Consider the following 16,993-nt stretch of genomic DNA (forward strand, 5'->3'; position numbering starts at 1 on the left):
AGTAAGGGTTATAATCCCTAAGCGCGGCCGAAGGCCGCCTACGCAGAGAGAAGTTCTGCGCAAAAATACTTCCGCCCTTCTTTTCCGGCAACACAGAAAGGAGAATTCTACTTAGTAAGGGTTATAATCCCTAAGCGCGGCCGAAGGCCGCCTACGCAGAAAGAAGTTCTGCGCAAAAATACTTCCGCCCTTCTTTACCGGCAACACAGAAAGGAGAGTTCTACTTAGTAAGGGTTATAATCCCTAAGCGCGGCCGAAGACCGCCTACGCAGAAAGAAGTTCTGCGCAAAAATACTTCCGGCCCCCTTTTCCGGCAACACAGAAAGGAGAATTCTACTTAGTAAGGGTTATAATCCCTAAGCGCGGCCGAAGGCCGCCTACTCAGAAAGAAGTTCGTTTTCATGTATGCACTATTTCAGTTTTTGTCATATGCATTACTTCGGTTTTGAGTCGAAACTGTGCATGTATGCATTACTTCGGTTTTTGTCATATGCATTATTTCGGTTTTCAACCGAAACTGTGCATATATGCATTATTTCGGTTTTTTTCTATGCATTATTTCGGTTTTCAAACGAAAGAGTGCATATGCATAATTTCGGTTTTCCTAATATGCATTATTGCGGGTTTTAACCGAAACTGTGCATATATGCATTATTTCGGTTTTTTTCATATGCATTATTTCGGGTTTCAACCGAAACTGTGCATATATGCATTATTTCGGTTTTTTTCGTATGCATTATTTCGGTTTTTTTCATATGCATTATTTCGTATGCACAGTTTCCATATGCACAATTTCAGGGTGCCGTCGGATGATAGCCTATTCGAATAGCTTTGTACCTATCAGTGGACTGCAACTACGGACCTTTTTGAGTCACTATTCAATGAAGAACATTCACTGATATCTACTAATACTCGTTTACGCACGACACACACAGCGAGAGTATGTACTTACAATGGGTAAGTTCTCATTTGGTATGAACCTGTGTAGTACTAAATTCTCTAATTGAGCCACAAAACTAATTTTTTATACCGAAATGAGGCGCAGCACGAAATTCACTAAAAGTTCAGTGAAATAACTTAAGTGATTTGAGTCTTTTGGTAGCCACTCATACACGATACGGTCAAAAATTTACGTTGCAAATAAGGGTAAGTATATTTTGAGTATTTTCTGGTTTTGGTGCGAATTATTCAAAGGTTTTTCAGAATTAGAATGGGTACTCATTTGCACCAATTGTTATGGCTCATGATTGAGTAGACCAATTTCATTAGTGCGCTTAAATTCAGGGTTCTTACACTTGGTGACTTAGTAAAGGATAGATCCAAACTGTTGAGTTTTGTTAAAAATGTCGAAAAGATATTTGACAATAGGCTTTAAATGCATCAGATGCATTGGATAATTTCTCAAACACCAACATATCGATAATGATTTTAGCTACGTTAACTGAGTCTATTTCAACTGCAGAACGAAACTTTTCTTGCTTAAGGCGGATGAACACTATACAAAGCAACCAAATCAATGAAGTAATTTTTTTAAACTTGGATGTATTTACATTGTAGTATCTAAATACAAAATATTGTCATATCCCTTTTCTCATTTTAAGGATCGCTTGAATGGATTAGCTGCTCGGGCAATGCATCTTGGCATTATAAACGCACCCTATAATAAAAAGGGACAGTCATTTGAGCGATCAAGGGGAGGCCAGGATAAATTATCGCTGACCTCCTAAGGTTCTAAAAATTTACAAAGCTCAGATGCCGAGTTGCATTTAAAAACGAAGAAGGTCTATTAGGTTCAAGATTTATGGGATCGGCAACCGTCAAAGGCATTCTGCCGAATTCGACCGAAGACCGAGTTTTACTTGCTTAAATAGTTGCAAGCTCTAAATATTCTCCGTAATGAAAGTACATTTTTACTACTGATTTTGCAATAAATTGTAAGTTTCCACTCGCAATCTACCGCGATGTTCCACACTTAATTAAAACTGTTGCAATCGCACCAAATATGGAACAGAGGAAAACAATCAGCGAAAAGAAAAAATTACGCAGACAAAATTTCCATTTTAGTCAATTTGCCACTGACCTTCCACAACAAGCCTCAAGGTTATTGCAACAGCATTTATACGACGCACAGCATTCATGCTGTCAAGCAGCGCTGCACTGCGAATTGGAATTCTGTGTCGCGCAAACCAAAAGCGAACATTCACACCAACAGACAAACATACCCGCAAAAATCGTTAGGCCATGTAGTCCATTTGTGCCGTGTTGGAGTATTTACAAAATGCTCCTCTGTAATGCAGTATGGGACCAACTTGTGTCTCTACACCAGCTTGGGGATACTGCGCTTGGGATTTCGAAAAAAGTAACGATAGTTGGGCTCACTGACGACACAGCTTTTGTCGTAGTAGCGAAGTATATACACGAAATAAAGGTGGCTGCAACTGCCGCAATAATGATGAGTGGCACAAGGGCTGAGCATAAGACGGAGGCAGCGCTATTCACTGGAGGGAGTCCCCGAGAGAGCCTAATGCTGCAACTGCATTCAAGGAAGCGAGGGAGGTGTGTTGCGCCCTCACGAAAATGATGCTAAACCTCCGGGGACCAAAACACGTAAATACATGCTAGATTCCAAACATCGAAACTGAAACGCTTTCAACGCGAAGAGCTTGACCACTGTGAAACGTGTGGTGATGGCATTATCCAAGACGTCGAATATGTTTTATTCCACTGCCCGAAATTCGATTCGAAATTCGATACGAAATAGGCGACCAATAACTTGACGGTAACGGGCGTAATTATCGATTGACTATGTACGCACTTTGTCAACGAAATTTCATGTCTGCCGTTGGCATGTAGATATAGGGTATTCGCTTAGTAAACCTGAGAACTGCGGCTCGACTAACATTTGATCGCTCCCGGGGACACCCCGGATTAGTCGCATTTTTTGCAGGGTACGAATATACATATGTACATATGTATGTATTTGTGTTTTCATAAGAGCATTGCTGCTCGTAAAAATGTCGCATCCGTTAGCATCATTTCCAATAATGGACTCGTATTGCTGCCAAGCCCCAGTGTGTGTCGCTTGCCGGCTGCATGATTTGTTGCCAACAATGTGCTGATATGTTGCTGATAATGCGTGTGCTGCTGATGCTTGTGTTACTGTTGTTTTTATTGCTGCTTATGTTGCTTACTGGCATGGAGATTTTCTCCAAACACCACCGCAACCTGCATGGCAAGTGTGTCAGTATGGTTGTATGCGCGGCCACTTCAACTTTTGGTCCAGCGCTCCAGCGCACAATTGGTGGACGGCATTGGGCAAATGTGCATTAGGGTGGTCCAAAAACAGTAAAGTTGAAATTGTAATGCGGTCACCCCCTAGGATTCTTCTATATCGAAAAAGTATACCCCTATTTTTTTAATATTTAGAGGTCGCTCAAAGTTTCCCATGTATTTTTATATGGAAAAGTACAATTTTTCGTGGAAATGGTATAGAATTCTTGAAAATCAATATTTTTTGATCGGAAAACTCTGGTTCTCTTCAGGAGACTTTCAATAATAATACCCAGTTGTTTTTTTAACTATTTTTAATACTAGCGATTTTTTATTGGTCGACTCATTGAAATTTTCGGGATTTTGTGGGATTTTGGCGGACCTATAAATTATAGTTACGATGCATAAATGGTTAACTAAACAATTGGGTATTATTACTTGGAATCTCCTGCAGATAAAAGAGTTTTCTGGTAGAAATTAATTGATTTTTAACTATTCTGTACCATTTCTAAGAGAAGTTGTTTTTTCCCCCTATAAAATGCATGGAATATTTTGAGCGCTTTGACCGACCTCTAAATATTTTTTTTAATTTCAAAATAAAAAAAAATAAGGGTATATTTTTTCGGTATTGGGGGTGAGAGCATAAAAATTTCGACTTTACTTTTTGGATCAGTTTTGGACCACCCTAATGTACATACATGTGCACATATGCAAGTTACTGCGTCCCATGGAAATTGCAACAGCAGCATGCATGTATGTATGTAAGTAAAACACCAACAAAAACAACAATTTTTATGCATTCACTTGCTCTGTCGATTTCACATATACATACATACACATAGTATGTAATGTTGCATTTTTATGCTTTTTATTTGTTGTTTACTTATGTTTTAAATATTAAGAACAAAGTTTATGTGACTACACAAAACTTAATTTCTGTTTTCCTTTGATATGTGGCTTCTGGTTTTTTACTCACCACAAACAAACAACAAAATCATGTCAATTTCCTGTCGCTAGCGTTTTAATGTCAACTTTAGTTAGTAAGTTTATTAAAAATTTACTAGCGAACAAGTTTATTGGGAAATCCGGAAAAGTTGTGATTTCCACATTGGCCGAACGAGGTCAGTGGAGTAGGTTCTTCATAAAATAAATATTCAGTATGAATAAATACTGAATGTATGTATATACATATGTATGAGTGCCAAATTTGTAATCGACTAGCAGAATACCTATTTCCATTAAAATTTTACACACTAACAAATGATATAAGCTGGATAAAATTTTAGGCAAACGAATTTCAAAAGCCTCTTTTGAGGCCTTCTTGATACCATTAAGACAATTTTGACAGACCGAAGCAAATCATAGTCGGAAGAGGCAAGGTACGTTCTACACCGTATTTTTGATAAAATGTTTGTTTGCGTTTTTCAAAGATGTTAGGTGCTATTCCTATTTATCAAACACCAAAAAAGAATTGTTTAGAAAAGTGTAGGAATGAGTATTAAACCTTAAAATTAAAAAAAATTTTGAGTATACATTTTTGTTTGTTTCTTAAGTTAAGGTTAAGTATTATTACAAAAGTGTTATTGAGCTTTGTACCACGATTGTTTATTAGGAAAAGTGGAAAAAGCAACAGACTTTTTTTCTAGACTTCAGCAGCGATCGAACCCGCATTATCGATGTGCAATGTCAGTAGCGCTAACTACAGAGGTATGAACGCCCCGTAAACTTAAGTATTATTGCCATTTATCAAAATTCATTAATTTTAAAGATATATTTCTTAACAGTTGTAGTATTTAAGAGGTTCTAAAGAAAAAATTAAATAACTATTTTTCTCCTAAGAAAAGAAAAATACAAACGAAATTTGTATGGTCAGTTGTACATATGGACACTACAAACCCTGTAAATTTGAGGAAAAAAGGTAGACTTATTTAGAATTTTTTTTTTGTTCTTTCATAAAGTCGTTATCGTTTATCAACATTTTTCACTTACATATAGTGATCAATTTTAACAAAGTACAAAAAGTGGGAAAAATAACCTTAGGAGCAAAATTACGGAAACTAAGAGGTTTAAAAAAATACCAAAAAATTATGATTTTTTGACAAAATAATACAGTTCGTAAAAAATGTAAAACTAACAGCCAATTTCACCACAGCAATTTAAGTGAAAAATTATTTTAATTTTATATGGAAATTGACAGAAAATAAAAAATCATTTTCAACCTAAATTGCTGTAATGCTATGAAAATTAAAAACAAAGACCTGTTCATTTATTTTTCGAACAGAAAAATATATTTTATTCTGAAGTTATGATTTGAAATGGATTCAGTCTATATGGCAGAAATATTTTTTTTATTTTTATAATTTTGTTGCAAAACATCATGGTACAATAATTGCAGGTATTGTCTTCCCAGAGAGCGCATATGCCGATCTGCCTTATTTTAAAAATATCATTGTTGCCCACACTGAAAGTTTTACTGCTAGGGAAAAGGGATATTTCAATACCCCATATACCATATATGTACAGGCGTTTCTTTAAACAAACCATCTTACAGAGAACTTATTTAATTTTGCAACAGCCAGAAAAATACATTAAATTCAAAATTTGTATGGCTAACTGAATTTCAAACGTTTTTTCTTTTGTTTTGAAAATGTATAAAAATTAAATTGAGCGAAAACAAAAAGCAAAGCCAAATAAAAGTAAACGAATCAACATTGAACTGCGTCAAAATGAAAATAAGGGAGCACGAATTTCGATGTGAAGCAAAACTCTCTGGGAAGACAATACCTGTAATTATTGTACCATGGCAAAACATTGCGATACATTTTGCAAGAGCATATTATTTTAAAATTCTCAGTTTGTCGAAAAACGTGACGAAATTTTTTACGAACAATTTCCAGCAGAAGGTCGATAATTTACCTACTACATACGTTCTACATTCCTTCAAATCAATAGGATCTAAAAGTGTTTTGGGTGTGTGAGAGAGAACACCAACGCAAAAATACTTTCAAGGCGAAACGAAGCACGACGGGTATTTGATATTTTTGTATAAAGTTACTGAAAATTTTAAAAAACATTTTATTTTACACACTTACTTTTTCTATATGATTTTTGATGAGTGTTCCCCGCTGGCCTTTAAAAGTATTCCAGTATTTTAAACAAATACGAAAATTTTTCTCTGAAAGAAAAAGAACGAGAGTAGGCAAATATTAAAAAAAACAGTAGCTGGAAATAATAAATCATAAATTTTTGTAATTATAATGTTTCACTTGAGTTGAAGCTAAGAGACTCAAAGTAGCCAAAGAACTCTTATATTTTCTAACAAACTTGTGTCAGGAATCTACAGAAGAATTCCGCAGTTGGGAAAACAATTATAACTTTTTATTTACTTACGAATACCAGAAGTACAATCTTTGGTTAAAGCTAAAAAAATATCTATCACTTTGTTTTGCATCGCATAACAAGACGAGTTTTCTCGGTGAGAAGTTGGTTTAAGGTACGTATGCATGTGGAAAATATAATGTATTGTAGATATATCGGTCATTTACTTCAATAGTGTCATAATCCAAAAAAATATGGAGTTGAGTATTCGAAAATTACCGCTACTTCTTTTTGTATGTTTCTTTTTTATTTCCTTGCTGTAACGATTACTAGTATTTCACTAGAACGAAGTATGTATTGATTCTTACTTGGAAGTATATCGTTATCTTAATATAGAGAGGCCCTATCTAAAGTCTTTGTTTCTTTACGGAGTGATGAAAAAACTCCATAGTAGGTCAAGTCCTTTTGCTGCGAATTTCTTTTAAAGGCTGTTTTTATTTAAGCATGTAACTAATTTTATGCTTTAGTAGATATTTTTATAGTCCAGTAGGTGCTTAGTCAGTTCTCCGGCAGACTTTTGTACAATACTGGATTTGGAAAGAAAATGAGTTATCGCATTTCTATATTAAGGTACGATATGATATGCAAAAGTTTAAACAATGAAAATACTTCCTTGGCGAAAAGTTTAATGATTTTTGTATAGCTTTAATTTACTGAAATTAGGGTGCTAAGCTAGTGTGACAAGGCATGAGATCTGATGGGTAAGACCTTGAAGGGGTACTTGAGGTAAATGAACTGTGGAACAAAAAATTTTCTCTTTAAGATAAGAATATCGATAAACCATAGTTACTTTAAGATCAGACTGTAAAAGCTGAAGATATTACAAAAAACCTTAAAGTCGATTCCTAAGTCCGGAGAAAAATTTTTAAATACCTTGCAAAAATACCTTAAGATTAAGGGCCAGTTTTACTATCTTTGTCGTTTAAACTAAGTTCAAATTTAAACGTAGTGTAAACTAATTTTAAACTCCCAATCTGCCTGGGTTAAACCGAGTTTAAACCAAATATCAGCTGTTAGTTAAGTGTTTTATATATGAAAGACGAAGAAAAAAAATTAAAATTTTTTACGAAATACACGAAAACAGACTCATTTATATAGCGGCACATACATCAATAAGCGAAATGTTCAAACGTAGGATGAAAATTGTGCACATGAAAATTAACAAACGCAAGTCGAGTTGGAGTTTACTTGCATAGGGCACTTTGGTCGGGCAACACATGAAGCACCTAACAAATTCTTTAAATTTCCATCTATAATCTTTCAGAAAATAATCTTTCAGTGAAAATAAATAACTGAAGTTTTGTATCTGCATAAAGAGAAAACAGTGTTGCCCTTAAAAACAACTAAAATACACTCAGAAAAAATATTCTTTGATGCTGATATTACTTTGAAATGGCTCCAATGACATGGCTGCCTTAATATGAGTAAACGATTTAAATTAAAAAATTTACTTGCCATTTAATCCCCCGTGAAAACAATAAGTATGTCATTTTGCTCGTGGCGCTCAAACAGTGATAATGTCGAGAGATGCAAGCATCGAGTCTCAGAGCAGGAAATTTTTTATTTATTTTTTTAGTTGTAATTTTCTAAATTATATTAAAAAAATTTTTCTAATTTATTTTTTAGGGTATTTGAGTATTTAGGTTTTTGCATATCATTATGAAATTAGTTTTACAATTTGTAATTAATGTTTAAATTGAAATAATTGACTTACCTTACTCTAACCACCTCCAACCGGACTCGAACCTGCGATCTCAGAACCGGAAGCGGTAGCCAGGAAAGCAATTAACTTTGTCTTAACAGCACTGACAAAATTCAAAATTATTTAAGGAAATTATTACTTATATTAAGTAAATTTATTTCCTCAAATTAATGACGCCCAATTTTTAGCATGAACCTGAATTAACGAAAAACTTCTCAAATTGAGTAACTTTTTGGAAATATTAAGGAAAAAACAGTAATCCAAAATTCAGGATACTGTTTTCTTGTTTTAAGGAAATACTTTTCTCTGAGTGTATGAAGCGGCCTTAAACTCGCACTGAAAAACTGGTCAATAGTTTAAACTTAGTTCAAATTTAACTTCGTTTAAACTGAGTTTAAACCAGCACTGAAAAGTTGGCCCTTAGGGGTGTATAGCGAACATTTTGATCTGGCACGATTTAATGAACGTATATGTTTAATAAACGGAAATTAATCGCATTAAAAGTCTCAATAAATTAAAAATCAATAAAAAGCCAATAAATCAATATAAATAAAAATCGCATCAAGTAAATACAAAGTCTTATAGATATCTAGATTTAATTGCACAGCAATTAAAAATTGTTGCACCCAAGCTGCAACTGTACGCTTATGTATGTATGTATATCGTAGTTTAAAGTACAAAATCGCGTATGTGAGGTTGCATAAATTATTTTCTAGAGAGTAAAAGCACTCGTATTTTAAAATGGTTTTCCTTTTTATAAAGCAATCGCATTTCTGGCTAGTATATTTTAGAACGAATGGATAAGGATTGAGCCAAGAGCTTGTGTGAGGAAAATCAATTTTTGGCAAAAAATGTCAGTTATGCGGTTTTGTACTTTTGACGACGATATGTATCTATCAAGCACTTATTTCACTTGACTGCAGCAGCCACCCCCTTCGTGTTCACCCACTAAACAGCGCTGCTTTTATTAACAGTTTTTGCTGTATTTTCGCCGCTATTATTTGCCACTGGAGGCACTGCAATTGTTATACAAAGCACTGCTTGCAAGCGGATAATAACAACAGTTCAAGTGACACTTTGTTCATTCAGGCGACGTTGGTTGGCCTTCCCTTTTGTGTCATTTGTAAGTCTATTAGCCGGTATTTTGCCTGAAGAATGTTGAAATGTTGCTCGGCAAATGTTTGAATGCTTAATCGATCGGGCATAAAATGCATTCCGCTCTAATGTGTGCAAAATTGAAGTTGAATAAAATTATTATGCTCATTAAAATCATTCAAAATGCGAGAAAAGCTGACACATTAAGATTTTTTTATTTACTTTTCGTCCATAAAGCCTCTGGCGAGACAGAGTTGCGTAAAATTTATTGCAACGACAAGGCGTCTGGCATGTACAACTGGACAGTGAATTGATAAAAAAAAAGTAAGAATGCAAGTGATTTCGAAATAAATTTTTTCATAAATATGTTTAAATATGCGACGGTTTGAGCTGTTAGCTAAATTGACTGTATTGCAAGCATTTGACAATTATGCATTGATACATTTGTAATTTTCAGGTTAATAACTGGCAGACAACAACTTTGGAAGTTTAGTTCATTTAAAAATTAACCTCAAGTCACTTTCAAGCCTAATTGTTTATCGTCAGGCGAGTGGAAGATCGCCCTGCCTGAGATGCCGATTCAGAAACGCCCCACATCAGCAAAACTTTGAAAAACGCCTCATCTTGACTGCCGCTCCGCAAACACCTTGTCTCAATATAAATTCAATATATCAGCAGCGATCAAAATCGACAGTTTTGCTCAAATTTGACCGTGTGGCCGCTCATTTTCGTCAGCCAACAGTCACCCGCAAAACTTGTAACAAACTATTTTTTGTTATTTAACTTATATTACTTTTTTTAAATAGTGTATTCTGTAACTAAAACCGTATAAACTCTAGCTTCAAACTTTGTGAAGTACTTAAACAAAATTCAACAAACTTTCGTAAAAACTTCAAGTTTTTTTTTATCAGAATAATAAAAAAATTAAGTATGCTGTCTTGTAGCCTATTAAATTTTAGTACAATAAACTGCAAAATTTTTGATATTTTTTGATAGAGGTGCTATACATTTTTTTCTATACGAAAAAATTTTAGAACGTATGTACTTTTTATGTTACTTTTTTAACAGCACAAAATTAGACGCTGGTTGAACGCTCGGGGAACATGACCTTAGTAGGCATTAGTTAGGAGCACCAAGAGTACTCTTAGGATGCAACAATTTCGCGAGGTTTATAATCTCAAATAAAACACCCAAGTACGATAATTACATACATACTTTCAGTTGGATAGTATTCATTGAAAAATTCATCAAGAACTGAATTAAATATTTCATGAACCATATTAAACTCTCACGTAACGAGCTATGTGAAAACTCAGGCTAGATATACATACATATGTAAGTACAGAAAAAGAGTTGCTGTGGCTACAAAGAGAGAGCGTTACCTTTCTGCCTATTGCTCCGTAGACTGATATGAGAACTCAGCAGCGACTGTTGGGAATGCGATCCCATTTCCGGTCGCGATCCAATTTTATGGAAGTAAGCCTTAGAACACATAAAACCTCCTCGAGTTTTAGGGCATAGACGTCATTGTCGGCAGTTATAATTTTTAAGTAGTGAAAGACTTTGTCTGCATATCTAAGATCCAGCCTAAACACCACAAACACTTTCAGCCTGGAGATCAAGCAGAGATCACACAATTTGTACATTTGGCAGTCACAGAGTGGTGTTGTCTAGAAATTTTTAACTAGAATGAGTTCAGCTCGATAACAACTTTCCAAACAGCACCACTCTGTAACGGTGAAAATGGAATGTACAAATCGTGTGATCCCTGCTTAACTCAGGCCAACAAGTGCAGAAGGACCTGTTTGCACTTGGGATATAGAACTGGCACAACCGCGCAACGGTGAGAAGCAATTGTTTTGGTCTCATGTTTTTGACACTGACGGTATATGTATGTACTAAGTTGATGTGCAGTAACTGTATTAAATAAATAGCACAAGCCATTGTTCTGCGACTTTGAAGTCTACAGGTTGGATATGAATATTATTAGATGGACCAGAATTTTAATGCTTGTCGTAAAAAAGAATAGCTCATATTAAGAATTCTTAGTTGCTGCCTAGTTTATGCAAATAAGAACTTTTTATGCAGATTAGAGGTTATGAATAAACCATTACAACCAAATCTAAAAAAAAAATCATAAATGTTACTAAAATTTGAAGGAGCCGATAGAATTGTGTGCTAGCTGAAGCTTTCGCGCTGGAGAACAACTAAAATAGGCAAGATTGAAGCGTAAAGTGGTTATTCCATATTAGTATCTTCTTTTTGTACATTGTCTTTTTGAGTTTTTCCATATTCATATTAGAATAAAATCAGATTATGCAAATTCCAAACTTTTTTTTTATCTATGGCAGTTAACATAAATCCATCGATTAGTTTAATCGAAAGCGATAAATTATTAGGTTAACAGCCGAAACCGCGATGGCGCTACCAACACTGTGCAAAAATGGGAGTTACTGCACTGAAGTTGGCAAAGCATTTTTTCCTATTTAATTTTTCCGTGGGAGGCTCTAATGGTTAATTGATTTGATTGAGTTTCGATTATATTTGGCTAATGTAAATCGAGTGGGTAAAAGGTATTTGCGACCTTGTTATTTTGTGCACTAAATTCGGTCAAGCGAGCCGTTGAAATAATTGGGAGATGAGCTATTCACAAACTTGTTTGTTTTAGTTTTTACCTGGCTTTTTAAGCTTTACGCAATACTTTTCATAACTAAGTATTCACATTTTCCGTTTCTACAACATATTTCCTTTTCTTAATTCATTTGAATACTTTTGAATGGGTAATAACTTTTCTGGTGCTCATTGAACTGACAGCAGCCGCCTACAACACACGCCAGTGCTGCCATATTTGGCGCAAATGCAAATATTGAAATTCAACTATAACAGCAAACTTTGCGTGGTGAATCAAAAAAAAAAAAACATAAAATGCTTTTGCAGACATACGACGAAAAAGAAGAATGAGAAAAAGCAACAAAAACAATCACTTGTAAACGCCTTCGATTGCTTCACACATCAAATTTATTTGATCAAAAATCAGCTCGTTTGGATTTCCGGCAACGAATACAAATTTGTTAATTTTGTTTGTTGATTTTATAGGTATGTGTGTATTAGAATTATGCTCGAACCAAAAAATTGGTTATTTTCTTCAATCGAATCATAATATTTCATCCAAAGACAAACTTTAAAACCCGAATTTTTATAACCAAAAAAAAAAAAAAATTAGATAAAACTGTTTTCAATAAAAAATCTTAAAATATTTTTGTTTTTTTTTTAATTGAATTTAATATGAAAGCTGGGAAAAGGGACGAAATAATTTTTTACTTAAATACCTGGAGTAGCAAGAGATCTGCAACGAAATTATAATGAAAATCGAGTTATCAAGAGCTATAAATACTGGATTTTGTCTCTGCATATGATCTGACGAGGACGAAAGTTGTTCTGACGTCGAAAGGCTCTCGTGCTAAGTATTCAAAATATGGGGAAAGGATTGATGTTGGGTTAACGTAGTTGCCTCAAAGAAGGGCTGACTTAGACCATGAACATCAGTCCTTTGTAACGCCACTTCGAAAAATTCGATGTGCCGAAAGTCACGGGCAGAAGAGATCACACCCGGAGTTCAGAGCTGGCTGCAAAGTGCGAGCCAAAGTGTTTAGACCGAAGGTTCACTAAGAGCTAGATAGTTAAAGAGAACATGCTGAAATGGTATCACCTTATCGTCCTCTAAACAGCTGCGAATGTAAGCTTCCGATGTTATATTTAGTCCAATCGCGTCAATGCAGCTACTAGAATTGTGAGGTACACCGACCTTTATGTCAAACTACTTTTCCTTATTCCAAAAGGGTATATAAGTGAAGAGAAAAGTAATCGATGTCAGTCTAGATAAGGAGAGATCCGTGTTATAAGGGATAAAGTCGAAGACTCTAAGAATAATAAATTCTTCCCATCCTGAGTGACTTAAGCACCCGATGCTCCTAAGACTTCAGAATCCTTTGCTCTAGCAGGTTTACCTATGATTTTAAGCATGAAGTTGAGTAGATATCAGAGTGGGCGTGGTCCTAAGTGCCCAACTGATTATCTGATACACACGAGGACTCCATAAAACGTGATGGGTTTCACTATAGTTTCATAGAGCCATAACATTGTTTTAACAATTGCCTCCCTATAGCAGTATGGAGTCACTGATGCAAGATATCTTTTGATCAATGTTAGGCTTCCTATCTAGTGTTCGAGCAAAACTCAAAGAAATAAAAATTTTCCTTGCGAGAAATGTGGTAAGGGATGACGGGAATTGGTTCCAACTACAAACCATAAATTGCATCAAACATTCACATATTAAGAAAGTTCTATACTATACTAGTACTAGTAGTACTAACTATAAGTTAACTTGAAGTTGATTAGGGAGGAAGTAAAGGTGACTTATATCTGTATATTTTCTTTGAGGACAGCTAACTATATTTCTATGGCGAGGGCCGCGAGATAGTCAAGGTTACCTATGCATTAGATGTCAACTAACTTGTAACTACTACAATATTTTTTCCAATTTATTTACTTTTTTATTTATTTAGTTTATGTAACACTAGCTTTTGTCCGCAGCTTCGCTTGCGTGATGTTTAGTTTAACGCAATTCTTTTAAATGTAACAAATAAGGAAACAAATCGTTTCACCAAATTTATACTTTTCTCTTTGAAAGTCTGCTTACTCCCTTTGGCACCTAGATATATTGAAATATTTCATTTAACTTGTCGATTAAAACGACAAGGTGGTAACTCTCTTCAAAAACATTCTTGGAAATAATTGTTTTTGAAGTTCTTTTATTTGACACCCACATGGTTGTAATATTTCTTCTAACTCAATAAATAATTTACAGTAAAAATATCCTATATTTTCACAGCCTATAAGTGTGCCAAATTTCATTGAAATACATCCAGCCATTTTGGCATGCATGAAAGAGCAACAAACATATAGGCTGAATTTCTTTATTCATTCTGAACGTTTGGAATAAACTTTTTTTGTTTACTTATTCTTTAGAATGTTCCTGATGATATGTTAACGTATATTTCAAAAGCATTCTGTTTATTCCGGCTGTGAAATGGGATTATCCGGAATGTATAAAGAAACGTAGCCATAGACTCACTCACTCAGAAACTTTCAAATTTAATTGTTTACATACTCTGTAGGGCGTCCCATATTCGACTTCCGTCAGACATAGCATACAAAAGATAATATAAAATTTCGATCTTCTTTTTATGGCACCCTGAAATTGTGCATATGGAAACTGTGCATACGAAATAATGGACCTTATGCATAAAGAGTGAGCTGAAGCTCAGACTCAATTTTTGCACTGATCAAGTGAGTTAAAGCTCAATAATTTGTACTGAAAATCGAGTCGGAGCTTAAGCTCACTTTTTATGCATAAGGCCCAATGCATATCGATGGCTGAGTAGAAGATCGACCTATATCGACAGCCAGTTCGAAAACGCTCTATCTCAAAAAACTTTTCAAGAACGCCCTATTTCAGAATTCGTTTCAAAAACGCCCTATATCAGCATATTTTCAATACATTTTGAAGTGAGATAGGGCGTTTTTGAACCGAATTTTGAGATAGGGTGTTTTTAAATTAAATTCTGAAATAGGGCGTTCTTGAAAAGTTTTTTGAGATAGAGCGTTTTCGAACTGGCTGCCGAGATAGGTCAATCTTCCACTCAGCCATCGATATGAAAAAAAAACGAAATAATGCATCATTAGCGCACACAAGGGGTGGATTTTGGGGTTCAAAACCGCCCCCCCTAAAGCTAATAACCTCAAATACAATCTGTATCTTAAAGCTAAGAATCCAGCTCTCAAGGAAATTATAAGAAATATTTATTATAATTTCTGTTGCTTGAAAAAGCGCTTTGCTTTTGCTGTAAATTTTCATGAGGGAATAAATATACGAGCATTTTTTTTCTTGAGAGCTGCAAACTGATTTAAGAAATTTTGGTAGAAGAAAATTTCTTTTCCATTTCTCGTCCGTCGTTTTATATGAATTTTTCGTTTTTCTTGAGAGTTCAGTTAATTTTTTCGGTATTTGAAATATTAAAAAAATTTAGCAATCGTGAAAAATCACCATCTCTATCGAAAATCAGAAATCGAAAAAATGAACATAGAAGTGCAAAAATTCATGGAATCAATAAATTTATTTTAACTGACTCTTTTAAAATTTTTTATTAGGTACTTTTGAAAGTTGAGCGCATCTTGAGTTTATAGAACTTTTTATTAAGCAAGTAGTTTTTAAGGAAAGAACACAACCGACTTCAATTCTCATATTCAAATTTAGGGGTACCGTTAATTTCTTCATGATCCAATCATTGGATCTCTAAAACAAATTACGGGACGAACCTTGAGGTACTATCTTTCTAATAAAAAAAGGATTATTGAAAACGGTTCACGTGGTCCAAAGTTATGTATTCCGGCGAGATGATAAGCTCCCTTTTTTTTGAAGTCGGTTAAAAGCGTTTGAGTTCTGTTAATCTGTAAATAAAGTGCAGTTTATGAATTTTAAAACGTTTATTTATTTATTACATACTGTACATAAAACTTGCATAAATGTATATTAAAGAGGGTATTATCTGAAGCAAATTTTCAGTATTTTCCGGTGATATATCTTCAGGAATATAAAAGCCCCCCCTAAAATATATTCCTGGGTGCGCCCCTGTAATGCATATTGCACAGTTTCGGTTGAAAACCGAAATAATAATGTCTGGCACAGTTTCCATATGCGCCATTTCGGTGCCCCTATTTTATTTCTCCTGAATTCGAAAAAGTATTTGTGAAGGACGGAAACAGAGTTACTCAAAGTAAAATTTGTATGAGGCTATTTAAATAGAACCTTGGTTAGAGGCCAGTATGCAGCTCTCTAGAAAACGGTGAAAAAATGCCATTATTTTGTGTGTGTCCAATGAATTTTGACATCTTATACTTCACCAGCCTGTTGCCTCACTCTTTTCTTAAGAAATAATGGAACGGGCATATATTTCTGTTGCCAGCATTGGTTGCCTTGAGCTCTTTTTTCACAAAAAAAACTTTAGAAACCCGTAGTAGAAAGCGTAGCAAATTTCTTAAGAACTGCGTACTGCCTCAAGAAAATTTTACACAAGAAAATTTCTTAGCCATTTCTTGTAGGTCATTTTATATGGAGTTTTTGCTTTTCTTGAGAGCTGCATACTGGCCTTAAAGGAAACAAGCTCCCAACTATGTCTGCATGACTCTTGCATTACTTTACTTATCAACTAGTTTCAAGTAAGCTTTTTGTAGTTAACTCAAGGGTGATATATTTTATCGAATTATTTTTATGATTTGATAATTTTTTTCTGCAGGGCATAGACCAGAATGTTTGTACATACATATGTATTTCGCTTGGCCAATAGCCTAACGCTGGTACGCCCACACACAATCAGTCAGCACAGCATAAAATATTCTATTTGATCTCACCCTATTAATTTAACGTCATTTTTTAGTGTTTGACATATGTTTAAAAGTGGACTATTAATTTTACTTTCGTGTATTCAA

General features: G+C 34.6%; 1 protein-coding gene across 2 annotated transcripts in view; it reads right to left on the reverse strand.

Annotated features, from left to right (window-relative positions):
* The window catches only part of LOC118733892 (myb-like protein P), a 322,500-nt gene extending 316,078 nt beyond the window's left edge, over positions 1 to 6,422 (reverse strand). Inside the window, exon 1 of one of the 2 annotated variants that reach the window (XM_036463521.1) lies at positions 6,363 to 6,422. The gene's annotated coding sequence lies outside the window, so the exon portion shown is untranslated. The remainder of the gene's footprint in view (positions 1 to 6,362) is intronic. The other variant, XM_036463523.1, reaches the window with a different exon arrangement.
* Between the last annotated feature and the right edge of the window lie 10,571 nt (positions 6,423 to 16,993).

Source organism: Rhagoletis pomonella, unplaced genomic scaffold (assembly GCF_013731165.1).
Source record: "Rhagoletis pomonella isolate Grant_MI unplaced genomic scaffold, Rhpom_1.0 Rhpom_scaffold_00002, whole genome shotgun sequence".
Lineage (NCBI taxonomy): Eukaryota > Metazoa > Arthropoda > Insecta > Diptera > Tephritidae > Rhagoletis > Rhagoletis pomonella.